At 40.0% G+C, this 23,410-nt stretch overlaps 1 protein-coding gene across 6 annotated transcripts in view; it reads left to right on the top strand.

Annotated features, from left to right (window-relative positions):
- ZNF827 (zinc finger protein 827) overlaps window positions 1-23,410 on the top strand; it is a 163,867-nt gene that overhangs the window by 19,609 nt on the left and 120,848 nt on the right. For 3 of the 6 annotated variants that reach the window (XM_072037410.1, XM_072037409.1, XM_072037411.1), the window contains 2 exons: window positions 19,381-19,478; window positions 22,025-22,121. The exons of 1 other annotated variant lie outside the window; for it this stretch is intronic. The gene's annotated coding sequence lies outside the window, so the exon portion shown is untranslated. Of the gene's footprint in view, window positions 1-6,949; window positions 7,097-19,380; window positions 19,479-22,024; window positions 22,122-23,410 lie in introns of those variants that run through there. 2 more of the 6 variants (XM_072037413.1, XM_072037414.1) reach the window with 2 other exon arrangements.

The following is a 23,410-nucleotide window of genomic DNA, read 5'->3' on the forward strand; positions in this document are numbered from 1 at the left end:
GAGGATAATGGTAATGAGGGACCACAGTCGTGGCTCCAGGGGAACATATTAGTATTAACCTCCGTGCTAGGTCACGCACTACCCCTTTTAATGAGGGATGTTAGGGCTTCCTAGACAGGTGCATTTTGAGCTGAAGAGTAACATAACCTTTTCTACCTTATCATGTCAGGTGGCAAATTTAAACCACAGTAGACTGAAATAGGCTTGCTCAGCACTCTGGATAATTTAATTCTGCAGCCATCTCTCCTCTTTATCTCCTGTTGACATGCTCCAGACTATAACATAATAATAAAAAAAAGCATGTTAAGATAAAAACCTTATAACCAACAGTAGGCTTTGTTCCCTTCCCCTTGTTCACCTTAGTGAACTGCAGCATGGGGTGCTGGTGATGGAGAAGCAATAGCTCAACCTGGATGCTGAGCGTGCTGGGCTTTGGGGTCCTCCTGCCTGCTGACAGACTGCTTTCAAAAGCCCCTGCAGCCTTACCCCACAACATGTGCAAGCCCAAGGGCTTCTGGGGATTGTGGGGGCTGGAGGTTGCAAATGGAGCTGTACGAGGTTGACCTCCTGCTTTTCTTCGTGGTGTGCTTTTGCCAGTCTGTGCTCCTTTAGAATTTCTATTTTTAAATATTATGTGTGTGCCTCCAAAAAATTACCTATTTAAGCTGACAATGAAAAGTTTTCTGGGACCCACCACCTTGCTTTCTGCTCCACAGTGGGCTCGCTCGTAAAATAAGCTTGAAGTATACCCTATTTCTCTTCAGGTTTTTGAGGATAAAAGCAGTTGATTTCGTTAGCCATCAGTCAGGGACAGAATAGCTCATAGATCTGAACGTGCTGAATCCAAGAACCATTATTAATGGTTGGGAAGCAGTGTGATTCAGTGAAATATGCTGCTTTCCTCAGCAGTTGCATAAGAATTACCACTTTGCTGCTGCTGCGTGATCTTGGGTAAGCCACCTAAACATGCTGTGACTCAGCTATCCCCTTTTCTAAAAAGGGCATGTGGGAACTTACCCTAAGGAAATACATTGTCACCGTGCAGTGCCTGGAGGCAGGGGCAGGGCCTCTTTGCGCTGAGGACAGCAGCAGTCTTTGAGGCCAGGCAGCAGAGAGGTGCAGGTATATGAGCATTGCCTCCTCTGCCAGCAGCGTGGAGGCCAGCACGTCTGTTGAGCAGCAGCCAAGGTTACAAGAGCTTGGCAGTGCTGGGGAGCCCTTGCAGCCACCCAGCTGTCCTGACTGCAGGCTTGTGCTGCCTGCCGTACCGGAGGGCTAACCAGGCGTGGTGACCTGAGGCTGCAGGAAAAGCCTTTTTCGAAGGGCTAAGACCATTAGTGGGTATCTAAAGGATGATACTTGTTGTAACATTGATTTATGCAGTCTTTGGATTACATTACAATAGGTGTAGCCAGTTATATGTCTGCAGTAGAGCAAGATTTTGCGAGGCCAGACTAATGAACAAGCCCCTCTGCACCCCCTGAAGTAATTTGAGTCCCTCCCTTGTGTATGGATGGGAATTACAGCAGCAGCCACCGTAGCACAAGTGTGCCAGAGAACAGCCCAGTGCAGACACATCCCTCAATGTCCTATTGATCATATTAACAAAAGTGAAGTAGTCGTGTGTCAGTGCTAAAAGGTAGCCCTGGTTTTGTATCAGTGCATTCTTCCAGAGCTAATATAATTTAGTGATATCCTCTATAATTAAATATTATTAATAATCATGTGTTTTATTCAATTAAAGATGTTCTGGAAGCATCAGGCATCTTTTTGCATCTGGCACAATGCAAAATTTCGTTTGGGAAGGGCTGCAATAACTCCGCAAGGATCTCAAAAAGCCAGCTGAGACATCTTGAAAGAAGTTTCGATTAGTGAAGGGAGGTCCAACAGCAGGAAAATAGATGCTGATGCTCCAAGCTTTCTTCTTTGACCCTCCCATTCACTGGTGCAGTTAGAGACAGACCTACAGTAGGGTTGCTATTGGAACTGAGCAGGATAAGCAATGGCTTTTCAGACATGATCTATTCCAGCTAGCCGATGATTGATTTTGGGTGTTGGAATAAATGAGCTTACCTTTTTTTATAGTGGTGGAATTGTTTCTGGTGCATAAAAGTGTTGCATCACATTGGAACGCTTCCGGAGAGCAGCGGCAGCGATAGCTATATTTCAGGCGCCCTTCTTAATCATTCAGATCCAAGGAAAGATCGTGCCTTTGAACTGCTGGAGGGACAGCGTGACTGGCATCGGGTATCAGCACGCCTCCTGCTACAGCCGAGGCACTGTGGTCAGTGAGGAACTGGTGCTGATCAATGCCACCCAAGCATACCCATCAATAATAAAAGAAATCTATGACAGAAAAGGGTTGTTGTCTCATACCACAAAATGCCTCTTGTTAGCAGCAATGTTGTGCTCCTGAGGGGACATCTCACTGGCTAAGGAATAAGGTGGCTAAGGAATAAGGTGGAATCCATTTTTAGGATGAGGGAATGCAGCTGTTTGTTAAAACTTGTGTGTTTTGTATTGAGGTATTTTACAATAGCAATGTCAAGTGCTTTGCTTTTTAGGATTGTGCTGTGTTACACTAAAAAAGCTGACAGCTAAACTTAGGTTTTGCTAACTGTATCCTTTAGTGTAAACCAGCAAGTGTTTATCTTGTCCCATATTAACACTTAATTATATTATCTACCTGATCACCATAAAACTGCTCTCTTATGTAGAATTACATACAACCACTTTTTCCTTCTTTAGCTACATAATATTTCTTTATGGAGTGCAGAGTCAGCAGGGCTGTATGGACAGGATTCAGGAATGCCTCATGCCTTCTCTTGGCTCTTCTGCCTTAAATTGTAGGGTCCTGATCCAAGCCCACTTGAAGTTTTTGGATCAGGTCATCATTTATTTCAATGGTGTTTGCATGAAGTTCCAAGAGACGTGTACCATTATTATTATTTATTTTTTTTCATAGAATAATTTTCAAATTATGGGGGTCCCACTTTGGTCATTTAGGGATGGATCCTGGATCCTTGCAGGAGAAGTCTCCAAACTTTTTTGATCACGCATTGCTATCAGTAAAATCATTTTGAGTATGCAACCCCAATATATCTATGTTTATTAATGTATAAAATTATATACATGTGCTACTGTACTAATATATTATGAATATATTAATCTGGTTTAAATTCAGTTTGTGCTAGAGAATTGACTTCAGCTTTTGCTTTGTATTTGTTGTTGTTTTGGGGTTGGTGTCTTTTTTTTTTGGATTAGCATCAATATTTTGAAGCTTCTGTTCGCTGATTCCCATTAGGTTTGAACCCTGTTCATTCAGGGTGAAAACCTGGGCTAAGTTACACAAGGGTGTCTCTCTTGTGCCCCCGACTACTTGAGCTGGTTCCATTTGAACTCTGTTGTCCAGGATAGCATTCATCCTGCCCAAGGCTGTTTGCCCATACATTCTTGCCGTGCCCTCATTGCCTTTGCCTTCAGAGCATATTACTAAATGTATCGGGACTAAATATATTCATTTGTCAATAAGTAAGCCACAGGTAGAAATATTTACATGATAATTAAGAGTTGTAAATACGTGGGAAAAAAGATCACATATTTTATGAAAACAATAATTTCCAAAGGTTAAAAAAAAAAACACATTCAACATTCACAGAAGCTGCTTACCTAAATGTCACTCTGAACTTTTGATATCTCCTTAAAGTCATCTTTCCCATCTCCATTTTACAGCCTTAGCACAGAGACCACGTCTACTTAATGTCTACATTAAAATGTAGCACGTCTACATCAAGATATTTAGCTACTACTAGCACAGTGAAATGAAATGAGCACTAATTTCCTCATATCTTGCAATCATATTAAAATAGCCATCATTCCCTTTCTCCAAAGAAATTTTGTTTTAGCTGAACATACCAAGAAAATACTCAGCTCAAAAAATAGCCCAAGCAAAAATGCAAGGAAAGCTCTGCTTGGGTAAAATTGATAAAGGCAAGAGCTGAACTCAGCTGTGCATTTTGGGAGAGGTCAGTGAGGGAGCTGCAGATTCTAGAAGGCCAAGGAATTCACATCCAGAGAATTTTGTTTAATGTACGAAGGTATGTGCATATATATGCGTGTGTGCAGTATGTACATGTATGTGTCCTTTCATGGATTTATATGAAGAGCACAGCACTTACATGTTCAGCAGTAACACCCAGTTGGTGTATAAGCTACAAGAAGAGAGCAGGTAACTTGCTGCTAGCTACAGTGTACTTGTCCCCTTGTCAGCCTGCACTACAGCAGCAGTTTAATGTCACTGCTATCAGCGTCAGCAGCTCTTATGGGCAACCTGTTCATTACATGTACATTTGGAACCATCACTATGCAACATTAATTTTAATTTTAAAAGCTTCCTGTAACTTTAGCAATATGTAGCATTTACACATAAATAACCTTTGCATCAGACTGTAGGTCAACTCATTGCCTCTGTCATGAAAATAATACACCTGATACTGTCAGATTGAGGAAACTGGTCTTAGCCATCTTTAATTGTTGTTTTTGAAGGCATGGGTTGTCAAACCTTTCTGTGTATGGCAATATGATACGAGGAGTACTTCTGGCAAGTTGATTATATTTATCTATCTTGCAAGCATTTGTCCAGCCTGTGAATTTCATCTCTTACCCTGCAGGACCATTTTGTAGCCATTATATACCTGCAGGATGCATAGGCAAAGAGCCTATGAAGGCTTGCCAGGTTCCTGAACCTTAAAGCACTCGTGTTTACATATGCCAGTAGACCGACTGAAGTAATTGTGACTATTTGCATGGTTTAATTTAAGTGTTTTCAGATTTGGGTCTGCGCCGATCAGCAGCAAAACTAATATAACAAAAGCAATAAATTAGTTTGATCACAGATCTTGTAAATGCTCAATTGTGTAAATTGTGTAGTGTGAAGTGTTTTGGACAAAACGTTTGAGTCAGCTTGCCATAAGACGTGGAAGAGTTCATGCAGCTGCAATCAGAACTGGGAACAATAACCTCCATTGACAACCGTATAGGAAAAAAAATGCCTGAACAGAAGTTTATTCCAGTTCACAACCAAACATGATTTATAGTGTACCACAGTTTCTATTCTTAAAATATTGCTGTATTTGTTTTCAGTACCAAAAATATGTCCTTGATTAGATAGCCTCAGTCACAAACAGCTGTGTATATCTTCCTGTTACTTCCTAGTACAGACGGTAGTATCTGTGGTAGGACCTTACTAGAGCAGGAATTAATTGCATTGTATGGACAAATGCAACAATAGCGGGAATACAAGATTTTCTAATTATTTTTTTCTCTTTATCAAATAAATATAGTGTCAAGAATACATCAAAATTCTGTATTAATTTACATCTACTATTTTTTCCTGAATTTTTTTTAGTAATGACTTTTTTCCTTACTTCTTAGCCAAAGTGGTTTGACGTGGTCCTGACTTCTCCAGAAGCTTTAGTAAATCATGTAAACAAGACACAGATCTTTGTTGTTTAAAGCTTGGTTAAGATGAGAATGCTAGTTACAGCTGTGCAGTTTGAATTTTTGTTTATGCTGATGCCACATCAGAAGAAGGGAAAAAATCCCCAAGACTGCCTCAATTTACAGGCCATTTGTAAATTCCATTGCTACTTTGAGGAAATACAGATTAAACCAAGAATCCTTGTCCTGGACTTCCAGAGGCATTTGAAGTTCACCCTGAAGTACAAATGAGTAAATGGAAATACTCTTGTGAGGAATTACTGTATGTATTCTTGTATTCTGAAATAGGAATGTTTGTAAGGAATTTTTGCTTCTGAAATAGGAATGCTTTGCACAAGTTTATTGAAACTTGGTGCGTTATTTTCTATTGCCTATAGAAAATATTTTCTGCGCTTGGGACTTTTTCCACTCATGTCAGTATGCATTTAGCACTACCAGAGCCTTAAGTGTAGGTAAGACATTTGTATCTTTACCCATAGATGACTTTTTTTCTGAGTAGGTTTGGATGATACAGTATCTGAATGCCAGAATCTGCTGGTGTATCAGAAGTACCATAGCCTGGCAGACAAGTCGTAAGTGCCTTGCATGAGACCTTGCTTTCTTTTATAGCCAGTATGAAAAACTTGGTCACATGTGAAGATGAGGTTGCCGTGCTCTAAAACTGAACAGAAACTCTTGTACAGAAGCTGTATGAAAATCTAAGGACCCAGTTAAGGGAGAAGTGGAAATTGGGTTGAGTGTGGCCAGGCCTGTGGCTGGCCTGCTGGCTGTCTGCGGCTTCGTGTCTCCTCCTGCCATGCTTCTCTGGTGACTCAGACCTCGTGTTTACCTGAAATACCACCAGGACAATGTTTGGAGAGCACAGTCATGTGGTGTTCTTGGCAGGCTGGGTTTCCTCTCTGGTTGTGTTTTCTAAATGAAGAAAAAAACCTTGTGCTTTTGTATCTGGACATTAGGGAAAGTTATTTGCTGCACCACCACGTTGCAAGCAAATGGAGCGCTGTACGTGGAACACCAGGGTACCTGTCTAGACTTCACCAGCAAAATAATCTTTTCTGAGCTGTGTGTGGTCACTTAAGAACGGGATCTTGGAGTAGCAGTGCATCGTTGGTGAAAATACCAGCTCAACGCTGAGCCGCAGATGAAAAATGAGAGGGTAAATTACACATTAGGGATCATTAGAAAAGGAAGTGTCATGGGTGAAACTGATGTCATGCAAGTGAGGAATTCAGAACTCTTTCTTCACACAAGCCCGATATCCTGCTACGTTCCCTGCTGCCCTTGGCAGTACCTCACACGCGCCGGCTTCGTGACCTGCCGCTGAGGGTGGCGGAGCAGGGCGGACATCTTGTGGCACCCCTTGACGCCCTGCAGCAGCCGGGCGGCTGGGGCGGGTTTGTTCTGACCGGTACCGGTTGGAGCCCGTTGGTACCGGTTGAGGCCAGTTGGTACTGGTTGGGGCCGGTTGGTACCAGGTGCGTGAGGAGACAAGGTGCCCAAGGCTGGTCGGTCACCGTATGTGCCAGTGACCCGAGTGCCATCTGGTGACTCCTTGCAGAGGAGGCACCCAAGGGCCTGAGGAGTGATCACCAGCCGGGTACAGTAAGGCATTTGGGTCTGGGAACAGGATGGCAGGGAAGGGTTGTGTTATAAGACCAGGACTGGCCTGAAGACAGCAAGTAAGGGCTGATGGTTTGTTATTGCCAGGCACAAGCTCGTGTGTAAGGAACATAACGTGGCAGGTCCCCAAAGTAGCAGCAATTCGTCATGTAATAGCCAGACCAGCTTTGTGGCGCTATGTGGTGCATATGTGGTGGATGACCGAGGTTTACATGAACTCGGAGCAGTGAGTACGATGTTACTAACCACACAGAAACCACCCCGGGCTCAGGGAAAGTCTGATTCATCCTCACAGGCTGGGGTATCCTGTGAGGATGAGCACCCGCCGCGAGCACCGCTCAGCTCTGTTACGGCTCTCCTATAGGCATCTGCCTTAGGCTGCTGTGGGAGACGGGAGGCTGGGCAGGTGCACCTTTGTCTGTCCTTGTGGAGGCACTGGTGTTATGTACATACAGCTTTATCTCTGATGTGTGGCTCCTTCTGGCCAGGAGCTCTGCAGACACAGACACCCAGAGCTCAGCCTGGTGTCTGTACCTGGGTGAATGGAAGCCTTGGCCATTGGCATTAGAGGACAGAGCTAAGGAAGTGTCTTCAGTATCATTGACTAGCAGTTTTATGGTTTTTGATGGTTCTGAAGTCCCCAGTTCTTGGAGCTATGGGAGAATGCAGAAATAGCCATTTCCTTGCAGAGGTTCAGGTTACACAAGCTCTTGGATTTGTAAGCTGTCCAAGAGGCCAAATCCAGTCAAATGCTTGTGTCGCTTATCTTGTATTAAATATTGCAGTAGTCATCTTATCTATCTGAGAAAGGTGAAAGGTTCAGTGACTCTGAGACTTGAATCTGTGTGCCAGAGAGTAAGGGAATTTTTCAAAGTTGCTGTATTATGCTTATCCTTTTAGAGTCAGACTTTTTTTTTTAGAAGGTGGTGTTAAAGACTCTTATATGGTTTAAAAGGTACAGTTTAAAAAAAAATCACTTTGATTTTATTAATTTGTAAGCCTTGCTTATGGCCTGATCCTGCAAAAAACCGAGCACCACAGGTAAAGGGATAACTTAACTTCTGCAGGCATCAGTGGGAATTCTTGTGCTATGTGCTCAGCCAGAAATGAGAAGAAGACAGGAGCTTATAGGGGTTTCAGAAAAGTCTCTGGAGTTCACTCATATCAACCCACAACCTTATCACATGGCCATGATTTTTAAGGGCTTCTATAACTCTCAGATCAGCTGTGTAATATGAGGATATCTGTTGTCATTATACAAACAAATAAATGTCTAACCTTTGTGATTGAGAAAATCTGATAATATTAAAGACATTTGTCTCAACACCAGCAGACAAACCAGATGACTGCAGTATCACAGGGCTCTGAAGTACAGTTATTCTTAAGAGAAGCTCATGGTATTTTTTTAATGCATTTAGGGTTAGCAGTCTTGGGATTTTCAAGCTTATTTCCCATTTCTCCATTTTGCTTTCTATTTTAAGTTTTGGACAACAAAATGCTTGCATCTATTTGCACATGAGAGTAAGCTAACGCTCCAAAAGTTTCTGAGACCAAGACTGCTTGTCTTGAAATACTTTGCTTCTGGTGGGTAAACTGCTGGGCCACTACTGGCCCTCTTGAAGTTGGCACTAATGCCTACAGTGAAAGGTTTTTCGCTAATGAAGAAGCTTTGCTATGTGGTGCAATGCTACCTCTTCCTGATTTGCTTATGTCTTATGATACGGTCAAAATAATTTCACAATCTGTTCTTGCAGATTGTGGGATTGGATTAACACAAGAAGCAACACCTTCCCTGTGAGCCCTTAGTTTTGATCTCCTTCAGGCTCTTATACTTAATTAGTGTTATTTTTGTTCAAAGCTGTTGGCTATTCTTTTTGGAGAGAAGCCCTCTAATTTCTTGAAACTTTTCAGAGCAACTCTTCTAAATAACACCGATACACAAAAAATGTTTTTCTGTCTGGATTATGTAATCTTGTATCTGAACAATGTAATTTATTATCAATATCTGAAGTGGATGTCTGCAGCTTCCCCAGTATATTAATAGCTATATCCATTATTTTCTAAAGAAGAATCTCCTGGGCCTTTCCTGTGATATAAGCATTACTGCTAACTGGGTAGCTGGCTGGAAAGGATGATAGTGTCCCCTGCTATTATAAATCTAGTGAGCTCACCTTTAAATGTCTGTCTTTATTCTCCCCTTTGGGCATTGTTCCAGTCCCTTTTTGGCCGTTTTATTTTAAAGAAAAATCCTGTCCATATGGTTGAAGAAGGAAGTGTACTTGCCCTCAGATTCAATTAATGTGTGCTTCTTCTATATATTATGGAACCAGACTGCCATTGTGCAGGAGAGAGAAAAGAGAGCAGTCTTCACTGAAAAACTAAATTACTAGCCCACATGCATCAAACAAGAATAAAAGCTCGTGCTAGAGGATACAGTAGATCTAAATATGCATGCCCTGATTCACGTAGACGGCCAAACTCTTTCAAACAGAAACATAATTTGACCTATGAAGTAATTAATGCCATGATTATGGGGAGGGAAGACACCACAGTTCAGACTGCAGCCAGACTGCTTTCCATTAATAGAAAGCTCTATTATCCCTTCCCCCAACACACATACTTATCTCAGTTTTTAAAATGATGTTGGCTACAAAATTTCTTTGTCTGCATTGAAGGCATAGCAGATTGTTTCAGCAAAATTTCAATGCAAGTTTTTCAAGTGGTCTGATTCTGGTTTTTTTTCCTTTTTTTTTTTTTTTCTCCATTATTTGAAAAAAAGTAGCTTACTTCTTCTTTAGCCATGCCACATATATCACTTTTGCTAGATTTTTGAGGAAGATAGATTGGCCACTGTGGTACTCATGGCTACAGATTTTGTGAATCTCACTATTTATATATATATGTATTGAAAATGTAATTAAATGACTTAATGAAGGGAAACCTACTTTCAAATATGCAGGTGCTAACTCTGCTTCAAGAAAATCCCTGCATCATAGATCACTAGAAGCTGCAGGACTAAAGTGAGGATGTGTCACTGTACATTTGTCCCTTTTTATTCACTTCCTTAGGCATTTGCTATTGGCTTCTGCTGGAGGAAAGGTAGTTGGTGGCATGGACCTTTGGTCGATGTGGTGTCTAGTTATGTCAACAAAAAGTTCATTTTGACTCAAAGGGGAAAATATTCTTTTAGAACTAGAACAACAGTTTTCTCATCCATCAGAGTAGAAATTCAGTCTTTCTTTTTCGTTTGTTACAGAGAACAGTTCTTTTATGCTTTTCATATGATCCCCTTTGATAATTATAAGGAAAATTGCTATATTTTCAGCTTCTGGGGAAAAATATATTGATAATTAAAATGTGATTGGAAACATTCACATTATTAAAGGAAATACTGTTTAAGATTATGAGCCTAAGATTGCTATTGTACTTTTTTTTTTTCCCCTAAGCACTTCCTATTTCTTTGTATTCCTGAAAATTATGCAATATAACTCAAAAACTAAGACATCCATAAAGTGCAAGGGTAATAATTTATTAATTGCAACTAGGTATCTCTTAATTTCTGCAAGCTAATCAGTGGCAAAAAGGCAGCTTTTGTTATTGAGGTTTTGAGCTCTGTTGATCCCTTTTCCCAAAAAAAAAAGTCTTAAAAAAACCTTTGAAAATTGAAAGACTTCTGGGATCTAATTGATGGCCATTCTCTTCCAAAATGCTTCTGAGGTACAGGGCCAGGCCCAGAATCCACGTCTTAGTTCTTCCACTGAAAATCTCCATCTGCAGTAGGCCTTACAAGGTCTGTGTTCATACGATTCCCAAAAGGGCAGACCCACCCCATTATCCCCAAATTCCAGCAAGGTAAGTAGACATCTTGCCACGAGTCAGTAGAGAAGACTGCAAACAGAGAAGTAGTATCACAGTTTATGCCTACATCCTTGATACTACCTAATTTTAAAACTGTCCCTATCTTTCCACTTAGAACAGCTATAAAATCAAGCTAATAATGTTTATACTTTATTTTGGAAGGAGCTTAGAGATTTAGAAATAAATGCTTGCTCTGCAAATGCAAAGATTTATTTTCCACATGGAGTAATTGCGGCTGAGTAAAAATGGGAAGACGATCAAATACATTAGAGAACTTCAGATCATGAATGGCTGTCAGGGACACTTATTTTCCTAATATTTTAGATGCTTCTGTATAGATCCTCTAGGGAGGCTAATCTACATCCAAGAAAAAGCTTTGGCATCGTGTCACCTAACTTTTTGATGTCTGGCCCCTGACGCACAGTTCAGAACCTTATTTTAGGCAGAGCATTACTGGCTGTATGAATTTTGAATAGCCTTTGCCAACAGGAGAGCAATGGAGTTGCACTGGAACACTGAGCTTGGAGGCAAGAGCCCTCTGCAAGTTGGAAATTAATTTTTCAAACGAACAAAATCTGTACTCTCCCACAGACTTCACTGGGATTTAAAGACACTTCTTGTTTCAGGAAGCTATGTCTTCATTTGGGAGAGATTTATCCAAGTACCTCAGATACAAAACAGTTGAGAACTTTGCAGAGCCCCATTTTATAATAAACCCTGTATAATAAATACTGGCTCTGGCTTTAGCAATTTTTAAAAAAGAATTTATGGCCAGAGTTTAAGACCATTTCCTCTGAAGATGCCCAAAGTATAAACTGGGTATCTTCAAGCCCTGATAGGGCAGAGATGAATGAGGAGAAGGTTGGCTGTCATCCAGCAAAGCTGACCATCGAAAGAAGTCCGATGTGTTGTACCTGGGCCAGCCTGTGGCATCCTGACTTCAGGCCCTTCTAGAAAAGGTACGTGAGGGCAAAGTCACAGTTCAGAAGAAGCCCATGCACTGAAACTCAGCAGCCTGGGACCACCTCTGCTGTTAATACCAGCCTCTGAGCACAAACAAACTCAGCTAGACACAAAATCAGTCTTGTGGTTAAAAATACATGATTTCTGTAGGGTTTTTAAGCCCAACGTAATAGCTGAGCCCAATAGCTGGCTCTGAGAACGTAATGCTTAAATACTGGGGTCCAGCCACAGTACCCTGGAAGTGAAGTCCTGGCAGCAGGAATTGTTAATCCATCTTCCCTCTTTGCCTTTGCTGCCTACAGTTGCTGCTCGTTTGAACTTTTGTATCCTTTCCCCATTATGTAATGGCCTAGAGGTCACGCATGTTCCTCTGCTTTGAATAATACATCTCTGTGAAGCCTCAGTATCTCTGTTTGAAAATTTATTTCTTTCATTTTAATATTTCATCAATTTTATCCTAAATGGATGACCTTAACTGGTTGCAGTTCATTTCATTTCTTCTCTGCTTAAATATTTTAAAGGTTCCAAAGTACAAACATCATTCATGCAGTGTGTAACAAAAATGCCTGGCCTGAGCTTTGGATTATTTAATTGTAATTGTCAAACTATTATTAAAATTGATTTTTTTTCTTTTTGCAATTTCTCCTCCACCATTAGTTCTCCCCATTTCTAACTTCTTTTGTCACATTTTTTCCTGGTATTTAGCTACACTTCTCAGTGTAGGGCTATCCAATGCATTAGTGCTATTGCTTGTGAACATCAAGAACGCTGTGCAAGGGGGATGGATAGGTATTCCATTCACAAAGTACCTCAGCAAAATAACCCATCCAGTACTGAACACAGCAGTCAGTGCTAGGTGCAAGTAGAACCTTCTGCTTTTTTTTTTTTTTTTTTTTTTTTTTTTTGAGAAAAAGGAATGGAACCAATAGTTTTGTGAGCTGGTACCACCTAGCTCCTGTGACTAACCTGGACTTCTTTAAGCTGAAAAAGGGTTGTATTTGAATGGTAAATCATCACAATATATAGACACACAGCAGAGAATAGAAGGACTTAACAAATATCTGGTGTCTTAGCTGTCAAGTGGATTGTGCTGATAGAGGTGGCAGATCAGGTTCTTTGTAAGAGTAGCAGTCCTACCCCTTCCTAAGCCTTTTTAGCTAATTAATTTCTGTCTCTGTAAACTTTGGTACCATTTGGTTGTGGCATTCTAGCTTCCTGTCCTGATCAGCTTAGCATCGCTATGTGCAGCTTCACATTGACAGCTGCTGAGTTCCTGGTCTTACTGACCCTTTTGGTGTGTAAAATACCTTGGGCTATTTGGAAATGGAAGACAATAAAAGCTGTAAGTGCAACTTAATTTTATCATTGTTATTCTTCACTTATATGATGGGAAAGCAAAACTAAGATATGTGTCTTCATACCGTGGCATTTTTATTGAAAAGTAAGAGTAGCATTCTGAAGAAATTCCTTGACTGCTTTTAAAAGAGGTAGCTGTTCTATGCTTGCAAAATATAAAAATCGGTATACAATCCATTTTGTAAATTGAAAATATTTGATTATTTGGGATGGGTATGTATTTTGCTGATTGCTGCCTTTATCTTTCTCCCATTCAGCACTACGGTCTTGCACTATTGGAACTGTATCAGCAGTGTTAGTAAGACATGGATCAATGTTTCATTTCTGACATCTGTGTCATGTTACAGTGTCATAACCTGTGCTCTGGTTTGGCTATGCAGCATTCCCCACCAGAGAGAGACATTAAATCCTTTTCTTTCCCATTAAATCTCTAACTACCATATTGAGGAAAGTATGAAAGAAATGGCACCACCTCTCTTGAACTGGCTATAGGACTTTCTTTTACCTTGTGTGGTGTCACCACAATGGAGGTCATTGAGATCACTTCAAGCAGGCATCTCTGTGCCTCCATGCAGACAAATGGGGACACCTTGTTTTCAAGTGTGGATCTTAGGCTGTGCACAGAGGTGAAAATGAGTTGAAGTGAGTGAGTGGATAAACAGTTTGCCTCTTGTTTGTTCCTTGGATAGGGATCTGGCTCCTTGCACATCGGCCATTTAGTCCTGTAAGGTGTTTTTGTGGCAGTTACAATTTCCCTAAAACCATAGAATAGATGTGCCAAAAGCAGAGTAAACGCTTTGAATAGTCTTTTAAAGGATGCTCAAAATACTTCTTGTATATTTTTTGCCATGTGGAAATAGCTCTTCTGGTTGCTGGAAAAATACTGAAGGTAACCAGCATTGCTTCTGTAGCTACATGTTTTCTTATTCAGGTGGTGTGGCAGGTAAGGCTGTCTTGCCTCAACAGGGAATGTGGTTAATACAACACTTCAGAAAGCTTTTGCAAACATATTGTTTGTGTCCCTCATTACAAAATTAAAAAGTATAAGCATTGAAAATCCTTCTAAATTCAGGTTTAAATCCTACAGGATCTCCTTAGAGTGGAGCATAGCTAGAAAGCTTAGAAATTAATTGTTAGTAGGGCCTGATACATTACAACAGTTGTGAACATGTTGTCTTTTTTAATTAATTGTTGTTAAAGGTACTTGGATTAACATACCACATGCTTAAATTTAAATCATTTTAATATACTTGTAAACATATTTCTGGGTAGTAGGCAAGTCAGACAAACCATGGGAAAAAATACTAGCATGTCTGAGAAGACCAGGAACTGAGGCACCAAGACAAAAGTACTGAGACAGCTAAGTCTGACTCCAGTGGGTGCTGTTCAGTAGAACAGCTCCAGTATCTGTACAGATATCCAGAAAGCCATAAAGGAACTGTGGTGTTTTTTCCAGAAGCAGATTTACCCGGGAACATGTCACTCTGGCCAAAGTGAAAATGCCCTGCTGCTTTTTTCTTTAATAGGGTAAACGTGCCCATGAATAGCAGTATTTTTTCTGTGACTACAGCTGCTCTTTAAACTCTCTGGATAAAGAGCTGAATTTGGGTAGCTAAAGGTTATGAATTCAAATCCCTGCCTCCACTTCCAGATGCATGTGTACACTTAACTGGTAACAATGCTGTCTGTATGTGTACAATCATGGATCATTGCAGCAACACAAGTCAATTAGCCTTTGTGACACTCCATCATCCTGTGAAATAATTTTATGAATACTTCAGGGAATGTTGTCAAAAGGACAGTGCTGAGACCTACAGGACACAAAGAGTAAGGCGAGCTAAATGACCACCTTTGCCACAGGTTTTCCAAACACTTCTGTGTTTACAGACATCTGAACTCTGCATTCCCTTAGTGTCCCTTGGGAAATACAAAGGATAACAATTAACCTTTGCTTATTAGAAACCACGCAAGGCAACAGAAGAGCCTCTGTGGTGGCATGCCTCATTTGAACTTCCCAGGGATGTATGTCTGCAAGGACAGACATTTTGTGATAGTCAAGATAGGTAGAGCTGAGCCCCCTAATTATGCTGTATTTTAGAGGGCCCACTTTGCTTTTAAAGGCAATGGTGCACAGTAGTCTTCAGCTTTGACCTGGGAAGTAAGAATCAGACTAGGGTAAGACAAATCCCCAATCCTTCTTTAGTAGTTCCATTTCAATGGAAGCTATTTTGTGAAATAACAAAAGACTCCTGATAGTTCACTTTTCCTGCCAAATTTTTCTTTATTATTTTCTACTTCCATCCTTTCCCAGAAAGTCAGTAACAATCTCTCAAGAAATACTATGATTTTGTACCCTCTTATTTTATTATTTTAATTTGCCAGCTGCTGTTGACCTTCTGTTTCTTTTTTGTTTGTTCAGTTGTTGCTTTTTTTTTTTGTCTTCCCATTGTTGGAAAGGAAAAGGTGAGCATGAGGGAAACTTCTTGTTTTCTTTTTAATATGACTTGAAAGTAGACAAAGTGTCAGGTTATTAGTTTCTGGTTTAAAACTTTGGGGTTTGAGTTTCCCTCTGAGGAAAGCAGTAGATTTTTTTTTTTTAAACTCGTTGGTCTGTGTTTCATTTATTGTGGTGTGGGTTGGTTTGGTGTTTGCTGTTTTTTTTGTCATTTTGCCCCACTGGATGAGTATGTAAAGGTGACAGTTTTTCTTCAATTCTACCTCCTGCCCAATTTTGAAATGTTTACAGAAACTTTACAGGAAAGTGTGTGTGTTTATTTATTTATTTTCTGCTGCATCCACTTTGCTTTCCTTTTCTTTTCAGTGGTTTTCACCAAAGACTGTGTCTGTGACATTGCATGCTGTTAGGAGGTGCAATTAATGTAGAGGTGAAGTGTTAGACATGTGGGAAGCTTTAGAGGGGGCAGCAGCTGAGGAAAGTAGAAAGAGAAGGGAATAATTTAGGAACACAACCAAAGATACAATTGTTTTGTTACTGTTTGACATGTCTGAGAAAGAAATTGAGGCAAAAAGCTTAGGATAAAACTAAATGAAAACGTATGCTAAATGTAAAGAAGAGAAGAGTATTTTTTATAACTGGAGAGCCACCCATGTTAAAACGAGGGCTCTTCCTGCAGGTGGCTGCCTATGTGGTGGCCGCCAGGCACTGGCCGGCCCCGTGCCCACTTTGCCTGGCAGAAGTCAAGCATTAGGCTGGCTTGGGACTGGGGACTTTGAATTAATCCACCTCATGGCTTGTCATCCAGGGATCCTGTCAGCTGCTCCCGAAGCCGAAGGGGCTTTCAGACCACCTCAGCGCTGCCAGGCCTCGCTTCAGGCCTGCTCACTCCTCTCCTCCTGCCATGAGCTTTCAGCTCTGGCCTGCTTCCTGCCCGAACGGCCTGTTCCCTGACAAGCTTCATTTCTTGGCCCTGCTGAAGCAGATTGTGATCCTGGCCCGCATTTCCAACGCCTTAAGATGCATTACTTTTCACAGGAAAGTATTACTGCTACCTCTTCAATTTTTTTTTTCTTAAGCAAAGGCGAACTACGGGTCTTACAGGCCGCACACACATGCCATAGGCTAACCATGAATTAAAAACAAAAGACTGTCTTGTTAAATAAAACAGCCCAGTATCGTACAAAATTTGATAATGAGTTACATACTGAAATAAGAGAGGTAATTATTCTATTTGACACAGTCCTGTGCAAGCCTCGTTTGCAAGGCTTAGTTCAGTTGTGGGCACTAGGTTTTAAAATTACCTCAGTGTGCTGGAAAGAGTTCAGCTGACAGCAACAAAAATACCTAAAGGTTGAAAAATGAGGCCTTTGAAGAGACACTTGCATGGCCAGGCTAGGAAAAAAAAAAAGTAGAAGGCAGATATAAAAATTTTAAAAATAACTAAAAAGGGAAACTATAAGGAAAAGAGGGCTCAGTCTCACTAGTGAAGAAAAACAGGATATGTCCAGTCTAAACTGTAGATTTAGGTGAAATGGATGCATGATATTAAGAGTAGCTCTGTCTGAGGGTTGTGCCAGAAAAAAAAAAAAAAAAAAAAAAAAAAGTAGAAGGTTGGATGTCAGGGAGAAGACTCTGTGGTAGCAAAAAGTGACCTTCCGTCTTTCAACTCAAGTTGACAACCTTGACCAAGAGGCTGCTTGTGAGGCAGGAGGAGAGCAGCAGTCATGCCATGGGCTTTTTCAGATGATAGCTCAGAGTTGTCCCTAGCCAGCATAATCTAATTACCTGCTTTTCCTCCTTCTGAATCCACAGGAGATTCAGGCAGTTTTCACGAGAGCTGGCAGGTACAGTTTGATTTTGGCCTCGTTTTATTTGTGTAGAACAAGAGGAGGTTGTCAAGGGAGTGTGCAAGTGGCTCTTAGGTATGGTTGAGGTGGGGTTGGTACCTCTTGTACAAAGGAATAAAACCAACTGTGTTCCTTGCAGAAGAATGAAAGTAACTTACAAATGGTTCTGTGTCACACTATTGGTTCTGTTCTTATACTTTCAATGCTTTGAAGCTGTTATGGTCTGTTGGTTCATTAAGTTACATTTACAGATTGTCCCTAAACATTTGCTTTTACATAGTCTGCATTTTAACACTCTGTAAGTGCATATCGATATGTTCTGTCCTCTGTGCAAACCACAATCAAAGAAAACCCATTTCTGCAATGGCTAATGAGGTACTGGAGCAGTAAAATAAACAGAAGGAATTACACAGTGTCAGGAAACTTGACCAAAGAAATGTCACCTTCAGAGAAGCAGCAACTGAGAAATGACCTTTCACTTTATTACTGTGTGCCAAATTTGGCTGGATTTAGACAAGAACCTACAATTACTGAATATTTAAAAATGTATACTCTTACTCATGAAGCTGAATAGATTCGGGGGTGCTTATGTGAATGAAGCATATATTATGAAAGACATCTTTGACATACTGGCAAGAACCATGACTGATATTACAGTTGAATTATGCAATTAGATTTTATTAACTATACATATTATTAAGGATTTTTTTTTCATTACAGAGGAAAGGATGTCAGGGTCTTGGTGATTGTACTGACCTCTTGTGCCACTGGGAAAGAAGTTGAGAGGCTTCCAGAAGAGCAATATAGTTCCTATTTAATCTTTAAATAAGAAAAAAAGGTCAAGGGACCATTGATGCTATTTTATTTCCTTCAAGTCTTCACCAAGGACGCATCCCATTTTAATGTGTATTGCCTTAAATTTATACATATTTAAAAAATGTGTAATTTGCTGAAACATTACATATTTTAGAATTAACTTTGCAATGTATTTATAGCAGAACTTGCAAAGTGTAGGATATGCATGTATGTGAATCCTCAGAATTATGTAACTAACCTCTGGAGGTTTCTCACTTCAATTCACTTCACTTCTGATACAAAAAATAGAAAAGAGGAAAGAAAACCCTCCAACAGATTACTTAAGATCTCATAAAGATGTCATATCCACACAGATATTCACTTTTCATGCCAAAGGTAGAAAAAAAAAAAGTGGTAATTTATATCTCTAATGCAGTTTTATTAAAAAATATGAAACACACGATTAAAGACAAGTAAATGAAAGTGAGCAGTTGCCTTAGGACAGGTAGGGGAAAAAAAATAATATATGTGTATATTTTAAAAAAAGCATTTGGGTAATTACAGGGTCCTGCACTCTCCTTCTTGAAGTTCCCTAGTCATGCTGCAACTTTGGCAAACACCCACTGGAGAACTATGTAAAGGCTGTTTTAAGTTCCTTAACATTTTTACTTCCCCTCCAAAATGGAAGAGTGCAGGGCAGGTGCAGCGCAGTTATTCAAATGGCAGATTGCTCGACAGCAACCATACCAGAGCTGTTCCTTTCCTTGGCCTCTCTCACTTCAGTACAACCTTAGCCCATCTTCAGTCTCTACTTCTGCAACATGCGGAAAGCTATATTAAAAGCACATTCAATTAGGTTCTGGAATTGAGCCTTCAGGATTTAGGAAGCGCCAGTACCGATGCTGCAACACACAATATTAACTCAGTCTTTGGGCATATACACCTTACGCTAATCTTCAGCTATATGATTATTATTTTTTGCAGTGGGATGCAGCAAAGGCAAGCTGAAATTAATCAGAAAACCACTGGAAACTTAAGTTCAGCTCAGGGCCATGATCAGCAGCATGCCAATGAGCACACAGGTACTCCTGCCCATCTTTAACAGGCTTGAGCCTCTGCTTGTCTCAATTTTCTTAAGCTGTCCCTGTCCCAGTCTTGCTGCTTTTCTGTTTTTGGCCTCCTTTTCTATTCTTTTTAGTTAAACTTAACTCCTGAAGTTTCTCATCCTAGGATTGTCTACTGGGTCTCCTTTTCAAAGTCTTCCCATACCATTCACTCACTTGCTTTTCACACCCAGGCACACTTCTTCCAATCAATTCCCAACCTTCCTTAGAATGTAGTTTTTGGTTGCTCAAATGAGAACATGAAAGTCCATCAAACATGGCCGGTCAATTTCAAACAAAAAAATTAAGAAAGGTAAAAAGAATAGCTTTTGTTGTTGGTAGTATTCCCTCTGGCTTTTCTTTTTTGGTTCAGGCATTAGCCGAACCCCCATGAAACTTCCGAGGGAGAAAGACAGTTGAGAGAAACAAAAATAAAGGAGAAAACAAACAAATCCACAACTGTTTGAGGCTTCAAAAACAGCTCATGTTATAACAGTTATAGGGTTTGAGGGTCACAGTGTCACATATACATAGATACAGATCTGGAGGGGAGCACTGAGGAAAGCATCCAGTGGTGGTGCCCACTGCTTCCCAAGGAGCTTCAGTTGCTGAGAAAATGGGAACAGTTGCCAGAACAACTCCCCCACTTCTGCCATCAGTGACATGATACCAGACTGGAGGGGCTATTGGTCTTATTTATGCCAGAGAGAGTTTCTTATGTTTTAATGGTCTTTTATTGGAGGCATTCCTGGCCATCCTAGAATTCAAGAGGAAGAGTTGTGACAGGTTCTACAGAAACTTTCTGCATAATTCTTTTATGTGTTAAAGAAAACTTTAAAGCGAAGTCTCAGTTTCCAACTGGAAGAAGAATATAGAGTGTTGTACAGAAGACAGGTAATACATAGAAGAAACTGCTAAGGGGAATATTCACGGTGGATAAAAGTATGTAAAGCTATATCTCACGAATCAGTGCATTTTAGTCCTTTTCGATTTCCAGTGTAGGTGTATGGGAAATTTAACCTACTTAGTCTAAGTTTGCTTCTTTTAATTCCCTTTTACAGGTACCTTAGGTTCTTCCTGAGTTGTGCAAACCACAGGTTAAAGACCATTACATAAAAGATGTAATCTAGGAAGTTACTTATTTCTAGAGATTCTTTCTGTAATATGAAGAGTAAGAGCAAATCTAAGTGGAGACTGAACAGATTATAATATCAATGATCACTCTGTAGTAATATTTTGTTTATGGAGCTGAGAAATTGCAAATGCCTAGCTCACTTTGGGGGGTTACGTTTTTAAGCAGGTGCTCATCTGTTTAGGAAAGCAGGGGCAAGACTCCAAATATTACATAAAATCTCCCCCCGTGGTGCATCTGTTCAGCTCAGGCTTGTCAAGGCACTGGGTTGTCATCATCTGTGAAACCGGATCACAAAAGAAAACAAAATCCTAGATGGTCTAATAGGTCAGGAAGTAGTTTTGTATTTTTTTTTGTTTGTTTCTCCAGCACCTAAAATGGTGGGCTTACCCTTCTTTTTAGTTCCTAGCTGCTCCCGTACTGAAATAATGAATAATAGAACTGTTTCTCTGATGACAAACATTACACTGTTAAGCAGATCTTCACTTACAGTAAATGAACATAGTTCTGTTAAAGAGAATTTCATTTACAGGGAGTATTTGGTGCTGTATTTTGAATATGAGAAATAAATTAAATTGATTAGAAGAACTGTATCTTTTGCTAAACAATTATTCAAATGTAGGTGAAAAATAAGATTGTTGGAGGGCATTTGACAAAGAGAAGAATTAGCTAATAAATTTCTAAGCCTAAATTATGTGAAGACATGCCACACAATGGGTTTACATTATCCACTTTCCTCTGACTAGAGTATGTAGGCTTGAGTGTGAAAGTACTACCATATAGTCCCATCACATTTCAGTCCTATTTAGACAGAAAGAGAGAACCTGTTAGGACATTTTTTCATCTTAATACCACTGCCTTACCACTTTAAAAATTAAAATTAAAATTTTTTGTAAGAGAAACAATACCTCACACTGTTAGAACAAAGCTTTCCAAAACTTAATGATCTTGATTCCCATGTGCTTTACCCTCTCTGTAATCACTTTTGGCTCTTAAAAACTTTATGATGTTAATTCTTCTTTGAATAAATGTTAGTAGCCCAACCAATAAAAGAAAATAAAATCAGGTTTGGTGGGCCCATTTGCTTCTATTATTCATTGAAAAGCATGTGTGTGTGCATGCTTATAACCGATAGAGTAAAACTTAAATACTGAAGTCAACATTATAAATCAGGGGTGAAAAAAATCTGTCTTTTTCTTTCTATCCTTGACATGTGAACTCTTTTCTTACCTCTTTTGTTTCCTTTCTTTCAAATGCTTTTGTTTTAATCCTCTATATTTATATTTTCCCTTTTCTTTCTCTAGAGCTATCCTGCTTTTACCACTTAATGTTCTAGTTGTTCAGAGTTAATTCCAGAATCCTCACTGATACATGTCAAATGAATTTCATTTAGGTTCAGGCTGTGATCGTCACTGAATCTGAAACCACGGAAGTTTTAACATGCTAGTGACTGGATTGCTACTATTTAGCTTCCTGAGCCCTGTTTCAGAGTACGTATTCTTTTAGTTGACTCACCTCCAAAAGCGCACCAGTTTTTGGTTTTACATAAGCTCGAATGTAATTCATTGGCCATGGGAGGTCTTGAGTCAAGTTGATTGATACACAGAGGTGAGAACAGAACTGGCCAGTCTGTGCCCCTTGAGCTGCTTGTAGCTAACGATTTAAGTACAACTCATGTGTTGGCTCCTGGGGGGCCTGTGGCATAATCTCTGCTCTCAGAAGGAGTGAGTCAGCCAGAGCCTGCAAGGCCAATATTACTGGATTTCTCTGGCCTCTGGATGTTCATGTAGCTGAGCTTCATTCCTCAGGTGACTTCTGCAAGGCTATGTCATCACTGAGCTCGCTGAACTGTTCCTGTAGCCTCGCTAGCTCCAGAAAAGGATAGGCATCTTGAGGCTCTCAACACAATGAGATTTTTGGTATAGAGTTTGGAGGGCTGAGGAGATCAGACATTCTGGGAAAAGACTGTAAAGTAGTCTGATAGGTTATGTTTCTAAGTGGTATCTTTTCCTCAACCACAGTAAATTCTTTTCCAAGCCATATGATCATCAAATTATCCCCCCCCCTCCAAAAAAAAAAAAAAAAAAAAAAAAAAAAAGGATTAATATCAGTACCGTATCTTTATAGGAAGCATCATATTTTTGTGCCTGGAAAATATACCTTTTTTTTCTACTAAACTGAGCAAAACCCTTCTCTTGGGCCTCGTCTTTCTGGATGGTGCCATCTTCTCAGAAATACATCATCATCAGAGTGCTTTGTCCCAGTGATGTATTACATTAATACATCTGTTGCTTTAGTGATATATTAGTGTAATACCTTATCAGAGTGATGCATACCAATGACCTATTACTCAAAAGGTGGTGCCATTCAGGAATGAAAGAATTCATGGACATATTCAGTATAATTACAGAGATAAAAGGCAACATACATTACACTGGAAGCTGCTTTCATGGAACCAAGAGCACCGGTATTATGCTAGCCTCTTCGGTGCCATTTTCTAGTGCCATTGCACTAGATTTCCGATGCAGAGGTTGTTACATCTCTTTTAAACCTTTTAAATATACTAAGAGCAACTACCATTAACCTTGGGTCACTGTGAAGCAGACTGTATCCAGCTACATTATTTTTACTATATAGTAGTACAGTACTTACTTACCCGTAACCGTATGAAACTAAGTAACATTAACCTCCAGATAGTCTGAAGAACATATCATATCTCATTATAATAATCTGGGCTTCATCCTTTGCTTGACTTTAATTATTGTCCATTCTCAAACAT

Source organism: Anas platyrhynchos, chromosome 4 (genome assembly GCF_047663525.1).
Source record: "Anas platyrhynchos isolate ZD024472 breed Pekin duck chromosome 4, IASCAAS_PekinDuck_T2T, whole genome shotgun sequence".
Classification (NCBI taxonomy): domain Eukaryota; kingdom Metazoa; phylum Chordata; class Aves; order Anseriformes; family Anatidae; genus Anas; species Anas platyrhynchos.